The 15,315-nt window shown below is 38.6% G+C and overlaps 1 protein-coding gene across 1 annotated transcript in view; it reads left to right on the forward strand.

Moving 5' to 3' along the window:
- cenpp (centromere protein P) overlaps positions 1–15,315 on the forward strand; it is a 105,525-nt gene that overhangs the window by 24,630 nt on the left and 65,580 nt on the right. The gene's annotated exons all lie outside the window — the stretch shown is intronic.

A 15,315-nucleotide genomic window follows, 5' to 3' on the forward strand; every position in this document is an offset into this window, starting at 1 on the left:
GAGCACTTAACCCTTCCCTGACCACCCACCATCCATCTGTTGTGAGAAAGAGGGAGGCAGACACACAGCCACGATGTACAGAAAGAGGCAGACACCAAAAACAGGCACATATGGAAAAAGACAAAGATTCAAAGAGAGAATAAAGTGTCCATTTTTTAAGTGTCCCTTAAATGTGTACAGGAAAAAATGCAAAAACTGCAGAGACAGCAGAAAAATTGAAAGTTTACAACCACAGTGTGAGTGTGTTTTGTCGGGAGGAATGTCTGTGGTCTCTGCCCGGCCACTCAGTAATGACTCGTAATAACCAACCTATCTTTCATTAGTCTGTATGAGTGTTTTTTTCTTCCTTACTGGCTCTGTTTTTCTCTCAGCCGCTGGTCAGACAAACACATTTAGCAGCCGTTGGACAGACACTGATTATAGGCTAGATTTTATGTGATTACTTTGGACTGACCATCAGTTGAATCTGATTCATTTTCTGGACAACTCGCTCAGAGTGACTGGGGTTTCAGGTCAGGTTTGATGTTTTTCAGTTTGGCTGGGTATCAATACCCAAAACCTTTAAGGTGTTATTCATTGAAATAATTAGATACTAAGTAGTAATGAAATTTAACCAGTTGGATGATACATGCATCCAGATCTGTAAATATATATATATATTTGTGTGTGCATATATATATATATATATATATATATATATATATATATATATATATATATATATATATATATATATATATAATTTTATTTTTAAATTATTTTTTTTTACAGCCAGTCACTGCAAGCATTCTTCAGTTTAATGTGGCATGTGATTGGTGCACTACTGTAGCAGCTACAACCCTCACCTCAATTAAATAGAAAAAAAGATGGTCCTCAGTTGGTATTGGTATTGGTATCTCTTTAGGCTACTGGTATTGGTACCGATATCGTGATTTTTTTAAAATGATATCCAGCCCCATTACTCAGTGCCGTCACTTCCTTTTTAATTATCAACCTATAAAGGTTGTTCCATAAAGCAGTGTTTTGTCAGCTAAAAAGAGGGCAGAACAATGAATGTAATGTTCATTCATACTTATTGAGTTACAAGGTTAAAGTTAAACAAAACTAAAGTGCAGAGTATGTACATGGCACAAGGTAGATTTATTAGTCATTTTTTAAACATAATTTAGAAAATCAAAAAGTGTCCTTGATCCTGCAACATCTTTGGAGTTGAAGGATGAGTTGATCCAAATAACCAGCTACTATGAAAGTTCCATCCGGCTGCTCGGGCATGTTGCTGCTGATGGCATCATTCAATTCCTGCAGTGCATTTTTTAGATTTGCATCAAAGTCTTGTGTCCTTTTGGCTTTGAACAAGGTCCACCTATCCAGTGCAACAGCCCAATCCAGGTTATTAGGGGTTAACCATGCCTCTTTGAAGATGTGCGCAGAGCAGTTTCTGATTTTCCGTTGCCAAGTGAGCATCAATCGCATCTCATCCACTTTATTTTGCTGCGACCGGACATTAGTCAGAAGAAGGCTTGGTAGAGGAATAGCTCTCAGTCCAAGTTTTCGTCAACATCACCCTGATCACGGCTCACCTCCCTCTCTTTGTCCGCCACTTTCAGTTTCATTTCTCCCCTCTGGTCTGACTAACCACCTAACATATGCTGTTGGTGGGGATCCTCTCGTGGTCTACTGCATTCAGTCCAAAACCCCACACAACTTTTCCCGATGTTGATAAGTGCTTCTCTATTGTAGAAAAGTCGTGCTTCAGCAGGAGGGGCCATGGAGTGAAAAAAAAAGAAAAGTAAACTATAGCAAAAAAGCAGCAAGGATTTAAGGAGCTACTGGCTGCTGGATCTACATGCTCTGCTGTCGTCTGTTTACATCGCTGTGTTGTATTGGGCAAGTTTTATCCGAATGAACAAATATACATGGTTCCCGTGGATTAGCGTAAATTCTTATAAATGTTTTCCAATTCAAGGTCTTAAAAGAGTTTTCAGAGCGTAGGCACTCAGTTTGAGCTCCAGCAGATCAGTTGAGCAGATTTCGATTTTGTTTTTGTTTTTTTTTTAATTTCTGCATTATGCATATAATAATGCATAATTATTATATTTTATATCTCTCAACAAATAGGTGTAGTCTAGGGGTCCTGTAAGAGGTTCTAGTTGAGATCAAGAAGATTAAGGTTTGGACATACTTTCTGCATTGAAAGTATGTGCGCATCTGCGGTCATTCGGTTGCACACGCGGTTCTATTCATAGTGAGATTGAGGGTCCGCGTCATCCCTCGGCAGTAAATGGGAGGGCTGGGAGGTGAGCTTAACGTCCTCCTACTGCAGACAACAGGCAAAACTGAAACAAACAAGATGCTGCTGGGTCTTGAGTGAATGTCTGTTGAATATCCAACTTTAAACTAAGTTTGCTCTGATGAGTGGGCTGAGAGAATGGATCGGAGCATAGGTAGATGATGATATTTATAAAATGCAGACCAAAGCAAACACTTTTGGCGGTTCAGATGGCCACTGAGGCAGGTCCAGTGTGCATCTAGGAGATTTGGGGGTTTCATTGGTGGTTGTACTCCTACGGGAGATTTTTGAGCTATGTTTAAAACACCATTTTCCCACCCCATCATCAAAACAACAAATGAAAATCTTTTGGAAAAATGATTTTTATCCCTCTACTTGATACCTTTTTATAAGGTTTTAATGGTTCTATTGTTCTAGTGGCCCTTGAGGATCTTGTGGTACCGTAGGAGATTCAAGCAGGCCTTTAGGAAACTGTAGTGGTCCTTTAGATGAACAGGTTTAGGTTCAACAGGTTTTGAAACTGAAGCTGGTGTGAGGCTCATAGTGGATCATTACCTTAATAACACACCTTGTGGTGGGTTTTACTTTCACGTGTCATCCATCCATCTGTGAAATTACAGCAGTAATATCCAGGAGAAAGTTTTTCACTGTGTTGATGAAGTAATGTGAACAGGTTCTATGTACAGATTAAGTGTGTCTTCATCCATTTGCAGTTTTATGTGTTTTCCATTGACATGTTTAGCTGTATAAGCTTTCAGGATTGTAGACATAAACACATATGTTTCACTGTACACGAAGCTTAGTTTTAAATGGGCCGTAATCTGTGTTTCTGAAAGAAGGTGCTCTATCTAAACCAACTGAAGACTGTTCGTGAGACTGAAGCCAGAACAGACCAGCAGTAGCATTTGGTCACTTTATTATTTCCTTCCTGATGTTGAGGTGTCTTGAATGAAAATGTTGTTCAAAAATTTGGATGTTTTCTGTTCTACTCTCTGATATGTAACATTTATTTAACCGTCTTATATAACTTCACAGGTAGAGCAAGAGTGTATTGGTTTGTCCAGTCCCTGTGTTGTTTTGATTAGTGGAATGGGTAATGAGCTGTAAAATAGTGACGCACTGACAGGTGGAATTTACCACTGTCATCATTTCCTCTTTTATATGAGTTTCATCTTCTCAGGCTCATCCAGGCTTAATGAGTCTTATTAAAATGTGATTTTTCTTCTTCGGTTATCTTTAATGTATGGGAATTGATTGGAACATGTACACTGAAGTTACCACAAAGTCTTTTACCATGCCAGATGTAGAAAGACATCATCTGGGTTCAGACTCCTCATCTGCATTGTTTTTAGCCACATTTAGTCTTCGGTCTTTATAGTTTTTGGCAAACATATGTGTGCAATAAGGCGTGCATCATCATTATCAATGCCTTAAAGCAAAACAGCTTAAAATTTTCCATGACATAACAGGAGACTGGATATTGACTGAATTAAAAGTTTAAGTTCTCATTCATCTAAATAGCTCAATACTTTCTAGTATGACACCAGTTTGCTGTATTTTCGTTCAAGTGATTCATATGAACCGCACAAATGACTTAAATCTCACACAAGTGGAACAGCAGATAGGCTTCTATGTTTTTTGGTGTATTTGGGGTTTTGCTGTATTTTTTTACGATTTCACCTGTTTTGAACAGCTAACAGTCATCTTGAGGTCCTATAAATTAGATATTTCTTTAAAATACTAGTTTGGCAACCAATAAAACATCAGGTGCAAAGTTCACTTAACTTGATGGGTTGATGAACAGAATGAAAATGCTCCTTAAGATGATAGAAAAGGTGAACAGGTTCTTAGTGGTCTGATTGAACCCTCAGTCATATCTCAGCCGTTCATCGCTTTAATCAACGCATCTGTATGGAATAATATGTATCAGTCCTCTGAAGCCTCACGCTTTGAAAGAGTTATGCTGTAGAGGCAATAACACATCAATAAATAACAGCTAATGTGATGAACATAAAAATTGCCAAAAATGAATTAGAAACAGAATTACTGGGAAATGGCAAAGTATACTGACAAAGTATGTTTCCAGAGTAGAAAGGCCAAACGATTCTCAGTAAGAAAATGAAGAGACTTTGTTCGCGCCGTCTATTCAACAGCTGTTGAGGTCCAGCTGTTCTTGGGTTGATTTCAACCTTGGTTGTCAAATCAGGGAGATGTTGGGCTTCCCTAGAGCGTTCTAAAGAATTTGCTGTTCTTTTTTTTTGGTGTCGTCCGCGGACATGGTGAAATGACAAGAGACAGTACTCCTCTATAAACAAGCAGAGCGAAAGAGCAAAGGCTGAAGTTTAACAGCAAAACAGTTTAAATAGAAAACATGTGACTATTCCAGCCTTCAAGAGGAGAGGAAAAAGAAGGGGGCCCAGATATAAACATCCAAGGAACATGAGCCCGGACTGTTACAGGTGTGTTAGCAATTATGAACACCTTTAAACTTTTACGACTCTGGGAAGAGGGCCAGCAACTGGAGAATGTTTTTACTAGGACTAATTTTCTATAGAGTTTGGACTGTCAGGGCGGTTTGACTGGTATTCTACTGCACAATAAAGCAAGTCGATGGGGGGAAACCCACCCACAACAACAAACAGAACACAGATTATTCCTGTTGTGACTCACTCAGTATGTTTGTGAACATGAGAAAGTGGGGTTTTTTTTCAAAGCTTGGAATTTTGCACCAAAAATAGAAATTGATATATGTTGAAAATAGCTTGCTCATTTATGCTGCAATATGTGCAGAGAAGACAAAGAAATGGATGAAAAGTGCATATTTGAATAGGAATATTTTGAAAAAGAATACAGATGGATACATGGGCAACAACCAGGACTGTAAGCTCTGTAAAATGAATTTTCTTCAAAAATTTGATCTTTTGAATAGTTCCTGTTTCCAAAATCCAAATCCTATTGTTTACAGGTTTGTTAACTAGCTTGCAGTCTTCTTAATCACTGCATTTTTAATGAATTACTAAATTTCTTTGTGGGTTATTGCCATTGTTTGTATTTAAAGATGGATGACTTAATAGCTCACAAAAGTAAAGCCAACACATCTTGATCACCCCTTGATGGCTGGCCGCAGTATGAGGTCATAAACCCCGCCATCTCTATGTCAGTGACTGGGACATAGGCCAAACTAAAAAGTCAATATACCACATACCAAATAATTTCCTAAAGATGGTTTTTGTCATTTTAGGTATTTCTTGTCACACTGATGTTTGTTCAAGTGTTCATTTTTTAATAAGTTTGGTCTTAATTAGTTATTTTGATGATATAAAAACGGGATTTGACTTAATGATGTGTGCTGATCGGCGTGCTCAAAATTGATAGTACTGCTCGTGATTGGTCGGACAGGTGTACAGTCAGAAACTCCACAACGCAGAGATTGCTTCTGTGCGGACACTGGCGCCAAATTTCATCATCCATGTTCATACAGTCTGATACTGTTGATCAGCCAAATCGCGCTGACATGTGTGTCTTCGTACATGTGCACAATACAAACAAAAAGGGGACCAAGTCATAAAAACTTGCTCCATAGTACTCCTAGTCGTCAAAAACTCCACAGGTTACCTTAAAAGTCCCAGTATGCACAGGTATGAAAGTAGTCGAGGTCTGAACTTCTCTCTCAAGTCCCCGTTTTTTAAATTTGTCACAAAGCTAATGTTACCTCTATTAATCTGAACAAAAAAGTGCAACACAAAGAATGCTGTCAAGGAGAGAGTTTTTGAAAGTGTGTGCTGTCATCCCCATCTCTGCAGCTATCACATCATGTCCCTCTCTAGTCAACAGCCATACATAACAACTGAAGCCTTTGGACGTGGCCTGATGACACTGTGTTAAAACTAGTTCATTTTGACACCTTTACAGCTGTAATCCTTAAGACTTCTGTCCGTGTTTTGTCAACATTCTTTGAGCAGCTGCTCAGAAGTACATCAGAAGAGCAACTGTTGCATCTCTGTACAGTACAGCTAAACAAACTCATGTTTTAATAAAGAATAATAGCAGCTGTGGTCTGTTCTCATGCTGCGCGTGGCTTAAGTGGTTATCCACACAATAGCAGGACACAGTAACAAGAGCTGGTTACCTTGCTGAGGCTTTGCAGATATTCAGCATGTTGCCTGCAACTCTTCATCCAACAGCTCATTGTGGCTGCTCCGTCTTGTCCCTTTACTCCATGCAATATTTAAAACTGATCTGCTGTCAAATATTACCAAGGCTTGTTTTGTAGACACGTTTGATGAATGATCACGGTCAGTGTTGAACATTGTGATGACTACATGTAGTTTTACATGACTGCTTCACAATAAAAGCCACACCATGTTTTGCCAGATGAATGCTTTTAATGTGAAGCAGGAGAAGTAGGAAATGTTCTGCCCACTTGCCCTAAATACTTCATGCTGTCGGAGAAGGTTTAAGTTGTAAAATGCTAATTTTCAGCAAACCACTAACAGTTAACTTGTCCCGGAGTGTTGTAACACTTAATGTTACCTGCACTTCAAACCTGCAACTTTTCTCTCAGGTAAACACAAAAAGACTAAACATTTTTTCTGAGTTTTTTCTTTTGTCCGCTGCAATCGGCTGACGGTAAGCTGGCTTTTACGGTGACAAGTGTAAGCATGCGGTACATAACGGCACACTGAAGCCAGTCCAGACAAAACAACATAACGTCAGGGAATTTACTCCACACACAGACGCCCAATTGACTGCAGAGGAGCTTTCGACATGCTGGACCACCTGGCATTAAACAGCCTTGGTCTGCATGGGTCTGGCTGACAACTGACATGATGTATTGACCCACCACTGAGAGCTGTGTGTTTTGGTCGTGACATAGCCGCCCGCTAGCTCTGGGCTGACAATGGGGTTTTTTGTTGTTGCTCAGAGACTTGTTATGTAATCAGTGCTACATGTTTTTCAAATTAAATGGTTGAAACAAAACTACTACCTTCAATGCCCTTATTAGCCTCCATGTGAAACTAAACAGAGACGAGTCAAAGTGGCGTGCAGACAAGGATTACCGGGCCTGCACCTGTACAGAGGTGGTTACAGCTTATAGAGGCCTCTTACAGCTTATGGTTTACAGCTTATAGTCCTTCACAGTTTATTAGGCTCTTCCAGTTTATAGTTTTGGTTTTGCACATTTACAGTATGGTAGTGCTGCACTCATATGAACCCTTTTTTACCTCAGCATCAGTGGGCAGCTGATTTTTTCAAAAAGGCTCTGATAAAGCCACTGTATGCTACCTGCCATCACCAAAATGACCAAGAGACAAAGGAAGAGACTAGCTGGTGAACAAAGTGGGAGAGCCAGATGTTTTACCCATAAGTTGACCAGGCAGGAGCTAGGAGAGTGAATATTGGACTTCAACATAAAAGTTATAAAAATTGCATTTATTTAATACAAATTTGCAACAGCAAACCCATTTTCAAGGAAACTCAGTGTTTTTTTTTTTGTCAAGATAATGAGGAAACAGTTGCTCTGACAAGCCTTGTTACTTAAGGCGCTTGCAGTAATTGCAGTGTCTCAAGTTTTGAGTCATGCCAGGCCATTCCCCCTCTCTCTCTTCTCTCATTTTCTATCAACTTGAATTACTCTCTAATAAGGACATAAAATAAACAATACAAAGATTTTTTAAATTAACATTTATGCAAAGTCGTAGAATGTTCCCTGATTACATTTTTAATGGATTTTCCTACAATACCGAGTGTCAGCAGGTTCTTAAAATGTCTTAAAATGACTTTCATTTCATCCTTTGAGCCTTAAAAGTAATAATGAATAATCTTAAATTTGAATTTGTTAGGTTTTAATTGTTGCCTGATGTAATGTAATTTATTTTTCTTTTAATTTCTTCTTATCATAATGAGTTGAAATCATCTGAGTAAATGTGCACATCTTTGATGTAGCAAATCTTGAAACCTACCACTGAATATAATACGGCCTTTTTACTTAATACTTTCACTTGCTGGCAAAATGTAGATTAAACTAATTTAGTCTAATCATCATATTCCTACATAAAATCTACCTCTGCACGGACCATTTATACACTACTTGCCTTTATATGTACCTGCAATGCTTGAATAAGAAAGATGAATAAATCAGTTGGCCCCAAAATCTGTCATTTTCATGGTCCTGCTCAAGTAAATTAAAGCAGTTTAGGAAAAATTATTTTGGATTATTTGTTAAAAAGACACACACACACACACACACACACACACACACACACACACACACACACACACACACACACACCAGACTTGTTTACTTTTTTGATTTTTGACACCACAAACTTTCCCTGACCTAAGCCAAAATGTTTTTGTAGCCTAAAGCTAACCACATGTGAAGGTTGTGAACCCTCGTCTCAGGTGTCAAAGCTTTCAACACCCAAAAACCACCCTGACCACCTACCTTACCACTTCTGGACACACAAACATTTTGCCAGTAAGCAAAAACCAAACAGGCAAAAGGCAAAACCATTTGCTTACTAATAAATGTAAATTTTAGGAGAAAATAGGGTTGCATTTATCAGGTGGACGCAAGCGCGACTCCTATGGGGTGATAATGTTGCCGTTTGTCTACTTAATATGGAGGTATGCAGCTTATTTGCAAATATATTGGCCTGGAAAAAAAACATTATAATGACGTACTTTCACCCCAGTGGCCTAAAATCAATTTGCTTTAATGGAAAGTTAAAGGGAGAGGGATGTCCATAATGAAAGAGATGCATCAGTGCACCAAAATATGACATTGACAGGGAAAGTAAATTTTATTTTTTATTTTATTAGCATTGGTTTATATTAAGTAGTCCTGGCTGGACGTCCAGATATGGAGCCTGTCCCGGACGTATTTATGACATGAAATAGACATTATCTGATCCATTTTAAATCACTAGCTTAGTGTTTGTATGACTCATCTCTTTTCTTTAGTTTTTATAGTTACATCACACTTTCTAAATATCAGTCATTCCCTCTAACGCTTCACAAGAGAAGTTGCACAATTTGTTCAGTGGAGCTGCCCGATTCATGTTAAATTGAATCTTCGGTCTGTATTACTGTAGGTATATTCTTTTTCCACCCGCTTCCTTTTGGAAGTAAATCTTTATGCAGGAGAAGTATTCTGTCCTCCTATTTACTGTAGAAGTGAGTCTTTTTCCTTATGCTGAGCTTTGGTTCAAATACTGGCATTCAGCCGTGGAATTCAGTCCCACAGGATCTGAGGAAGACCTGATGGTTAAAACAGAACCACTGCAGCCTCCACAAGGAGACCACCACTTTGGTTTTTAGAAGCAACAGGTTAGTTTTTAATTTCTACAACTTTTTCCTCCAGAGCTCAGGGATTAAATACCAAGATTGTTTTGTGCTTTTGCACGTTTGAATGAACCAAAACTCCTGTTGGTAGGTGTAAGTTCAAGTTATAGTTGGTACCTTTTTATAAACACAACTTTTTTCAGAATTTCTGAATCTGTACTATTTCCATATAGCAGTATATGAGACAGAGAATCTGTGTGAAAAAAAATCTCTGCTTTCTCTATTGTCTCACAGCACCTCTAATGACTTTTTCAACTATTAACAGAAACAAACAATCAGAGCCGAGTAGTCTCTAATGCAGCTGTCAATCAGTGCTCTTCAATTACTGTCAAACTGTCAAACAGCGCTGATCAAATGTAAATCAAGATTCTGGCACTGCATTGCCTATGTCTTGCCTCAAATGTTTTAAGAAACATTTTCAGTGTACTTGTGTGAGATAGTTTGTGACCCAGCCACCATGTTGGAAACAGTCATGACACAAACTTTGTAGATTCGGTAGAACTCAGTAGATTCTAGCAAATGCCATTAGAAGCAGAGTTTCCTGAAGCTGTTTTTGTTTTTTTGATTTTTTTTTTTCATGTTTCTGTGATGTAGTGACAGTTTCAACAAATGCGACATTTTTTTTTTATAAACGTTACCAATTGTAGCTTCAAGGCCCATTTCTACCTTAATTATAAACATAGCCATACTATATATGATATAAATGCAGTTTTTCATAGCTTGTTGCTTTGAAGGCCTGTTTTCTTATTGTGTACTGTATTACTGTGAAGCTGTATTGAATACTGCTGCAGAGCTGCTGCTTGAAAACTGCAGTATGCTTGCTGTATGGTTCCTGTTGTCTCAGACAGATGCAGAGCAGATGTTTGGGATGCATGGGGCGGAAGACCGGGACTTGAAGTTTGCTGTTGCACATACGACTCTGTCATGCTACACAAGTTGTTCTAAGTGAGACAGCTGATGAATTACTGAAACTAATGTAGATGCAAGATTGACTGATGTCAGGCCTGAACTGGAGCATGCTTTCAATTAGCTCCCAACGAGTTTGATATGACAGTGATCCCATGCCAGAATGCTGTCCTGGTTAGAGTTTTGAAGAAAATCCACACGCCAAGCTGAAAGTGCACTGTTTTGTTTTTTATTACATGCTCAGTTCTAGATACTGATTTGCCTTTGGGAGTTTTCGGCTTCTTAGTTTTCTTTTTGATTTTGTCCAGGCCAAAGGTAAGCCTGGCAGTCTCAGGGTAGAGATCAGGTTCTGTTCTCCTCTGGTTTATTCATGGTTTATTCTCCTCAGACTTAATCAAGAGCCATTGAACTCAGCTGTGGTGAATTTCAGGGGATCTTTGGTTCATGTCATGTTGTGGACATCTCAGGGTCTGCTGTGGTGTCTAGCTGCCGACTGTTTACTGTAAAAAGCACTTCATGCTTCACTTAGCCTGGAAGCTCTTATCCCAGCATGAGATTTTCTGTCAGCTTCGCTAGTCCAACAGAACACCTCAGAACCCAGAGAGGTCTGTTAGGTTCCACCGAGAGTGAGTAAGATGGGTGGCCAGGTCGCCTTTGTTATTGTTGTTGTTTAAAGTAGGGGCATTTGTTTCATAGACATAAAGACTTTGCATGTTTAGAAATTACAATCATAATTCCAAAGATTTAATGACATTTGGAAAGGGAAATTTGAAAGACTCAGTATTCCCTTGTGAAAGGAACACTGAATCAGAAGGTACCTGCAGGGTTAGAATAAGCTCTTATTGGCCATCAGCATCTTTAAAACTTCATGAATGGTTTTTTGAAATATTAATGTCATTTATCCACCTCTCAAAACCTCAAGAAGTGTTTAAGCAGATCACCTGGGGTGATTATGTAGCATTTCACTTGGTAAAGAGGCTCTCTTGTAAAATGTAAGATCACTAAGTAATTGTCCTCCTCCAGGGTGTTGGTGTGTTCAACAGTCATTAACCACTTTCCCTCTGCACCAAAAAAACATTATCACCCGCTTACAAGTGGCTTTTGTATGTAATGGAAAAGGTAACAATCAGCATTCACACCTGGGTCAAGTGACTCTGCAGTAGTCACAGGTAATTATCAACTCCGTTACCGGTCAGGAGTGACAAAAATACAAAAGCTGGGTGAACGTGCTAATTTTAGCACCGTTACTGGCCAAATGCAATGACGTGCCACCACAAAACACTGTCCTATTCCGCCCAAGCAGTACTACAATATCGTTCAAAATTAGTTTGCTCCAAATTTAAAAGAGAGACTAAATAAGAGAAAACAAAAATAAGAAACCAAAACAAGCTTTTCACTGCCCCCCATAGCCTGTCCGTGATGACGAAAGTTACCCACCAGTAAAAGAAACAGAGAAGCATGCTTATCCTCTGCAGAACCATGTTCACATCTCTGGTATACTGTCAACGGGAAAGGACTCTATAGCCGATTTTGAGCGGGTTTTCCTGTGTGTGAAAAAAACACATACATCTGCTTATTATGGCGAAAAAGGGGTTATTTACTCCCACCACCTACTTGTGCTGTGCAGAGGTAACAACAATCTAACTTTCCCTCACCCTGAATTGGTCTCAATTGGTCTGTCTCAGGCAGCACCAAAGCTATTGTTATTTATATTTCAGAAAAGATCCTAACTCAAAACTTCTGTCACGAAAAAAAATGATAGGAAAGCTCGTATTACTACAACTCGTGTTGTCCAAAGGTTAGGTATTAAATCAGAAATTTTCAATATTTACATTCTGTTGAACCACAGTTTGAGCAGATCTACAAAAAACATCCAAAACACAGTCTAAAAGCTGTCGACTGGCCCACTGGCTTCGTCCTCCTGGCTCCTCAGACCTTAGATCATCACAATCAAAAACTAAGTAAGTGGACACTGGTGTGCTCCATCCACCACTGAGCAAAGATGACGGGGAGGGCGGCACCTGGAGAGACAAGAGAGAGCAGACACAGACAAAACCCCACAGCATGTAACAATACTACTTTTAGGAAAACATTTGATCAAGTTTCTTAACTAATTATATAAAATGACTGATAAAAAGGAGAACTCCAGGTGTATTCTGATAAGTTGATGGCTGAGATTAATGCAGCACTGCCCACAGGGCGCTGTAACATCGCTGTTTATTTTGCAATGCTTCACAATAAGACAGTGCAGGGCTCTTATAGTATAGTACTAAAATTAAAACATATTTTTTAGCTACACTTAAGAGTCTTCCCGCCATTTACTTAAAAAATCTTCTACAGATGTGTTATTGATAAATATCGTTAGATTCATGTTTTGTATTCATCATGGCACATTTGCACATATGCTGATGATATATTTGTATACGAGGTTAAAGTCTATATCATTCCTGCTTTTCGAATAATAAATGGACTGCATTTATATAGTGCTTTTCTAACAACAATGTTGCACAAAAATAAACCAAAACTAACATGCAAGACTTGAAGCAATGGGTTTTAATATAGTGACACACTCCTTTACATTGAGCAAAATAAAAAAAAAATAGGCCCTGAAGTTGACTCTATAGCAATAATAAAAGACAAGGAGACAGAAAGTTGTAGGTCATTTTAACATATAACACCACTGAACTTAAGTTTCTTCACATTAACAACGCAGACTTTAGTGTAACAACCATTGAGTGGTTGAGCTGTTTTTAACACAGGCGCAATTCACCCACACATACAATCCCCCTGCTCATCAGACAAAGATTCACACACACAATTTTCAGTTTGAGGTTTAGTTTCTTGCCCAACTTCCACATGTACCTTGATTTATCTCCCAGCCCTGGCTCAGGTATACCCATCTCCTAATTGGAGCTGTTAAGTAGCAGATTGATAACAAAGTCCCTCAGGAATAGAGATAGCATCTCCATCTGCTGAAACCTATTCATACATAAAAAAAAGTCAGATACAGTAGCACCCAACCTGAGATGCCTGTTCTTATTGGAGAACCAAGGCTCATTTTTAGGTTAAAGAATGTATTTGATTAGATTGATCAACCGTCTGAGAGGCACTTAAGGAGGACATGGACATAATGGAATTTCAACTTTGGTAACTGGCACTGATTTGTTAGACAAGCAGAAGTTAAAGAATTGAAACGACAGATTTTTACAGCCTCGATGTTGAGATTCTGGCGTATAAAACAAACGCTTTTGTTCCTTCTAATCAAATCTTTTATTTTTTTTAATCTTGGCACTGTGTTGGGTCTGCAGTGTTGGTGTCTTGATGATGGTCTCTGTCTGTTGGTACTGGACAAGAGACCGGCTCTGATTAGACTGTCAACTGAGACATGACGATTTGGACTAAACCAGTAGAGACATATGGAGGGTATTACTGGCTGACTGGGTTCCAGTGTGCGGTGGTATTGGATAGTTGTTCTCTGTTCTCTGATGACTACTGGATTTGTTATCCCAGCATTCCTGACGTTTTCCTTCTCCCAGAACTGAGGGACAGTTAAGCGTTGAATCAAAAGTGATTCATGCTGACTTTGAATCTGTTTAAATACTAAATATCAGTAAATCTTGTTATTCTAGTGACCCCCTGGTGTCAGACGGTGATTAATTTGTCTTCATGTCATCTGTCCTAGCTGAACATTTACTGTCTGTATCAGTCAGATGATGAAGGCTAAGTTACAGCTTGACGGCACTTTGTTTGTTGCTGCTGAACAACATAAAAACAGAGCGACTCCAAGACAACATGTGTTTCCAGGTTACAATACCTCATTGTTGGACCTTAGACTGCTGAAAATTAAACTGGAGTGATTCAGAGTAAAACTATTTCTGTTGATAAGATCTCAGAAAAGCTGAATGATTTTACATTTTTGTTTTATGGACATCTTAACTTAATATGATGACAAGGTTGTTTTTGAAAAATAATTGGGTGTGATATCGAACAGCATAACTTTTTACATTTTTCAACATAATTTAAAGAAATATCAATTAATGACTGATTTGATATTGAATCTTTACACCAAAGTTTATTGTTCGTACCCCAATTTACATAGAAAATATATAGCCTGTGTCATTTGTCTCCAAGCTGTTAATGATTTCCGCCACCTGAACTACTGCAGAATGAAGGTTGTCTCATCTGTTCAGCTTGTTAACATTGTCAGTGCTTCTCATTAAAACTAATGAGTCCCGCTGTTGGCTGGCAAACAGTCATCAGTGACAAGTGCAGCATGATGTGACTAATTGAAGACTTGTGATCTGCACAAGTATGTTGAGTAAAACATAATGGGGCATATGGAGACTGTTATTTGTTGAGTGGGTTCCAGTGCTGTGTTGTTTTGGTTTGTTGTTCTCTAATGACAATTTGTAATCCAGACATTCCTTCAGTTTGATATCACCCAGAAATACGTGGAACTTCTGTAGCTGAAAAACTGGGTCATACTGGTTCTATGCCCTGGTAATTCGCCATTGGCTGCTTTTAGCTCACTGGCAAATGGGTTGATTCAAGTAGGGCTGCACAAATCTGAATGAGAAAAATGAGAATCAGATTTTTTTTTCATTAACATTTTTTTTGTCATTAAGAACTGAAATCAAGTTTGTTGAAATACAAACATACATATGTATATCAGTCCATACATCCATCTGGCCTATTCTTGTGAATGCGATATCTCAAGAAGGCCTCAAGTCAAATTTGACACAAACATTTACTTGAACTCAAAGATGAGCTGA

This window comes from Plectropomus leopardus, chromosome 2 (genome assembly GCF_026936395.1).
Source record: "Plectropomus leopardus strain MGB_pleo_1.0 chromosome 2, ASM2693639v1, whole genome shotgun sequence".
NCBI lineage: Eukaryota > Metazoa > Chordata > Actinopteri > Perciformes > Serranidae > Plectropomus > Plectropomus leopardus.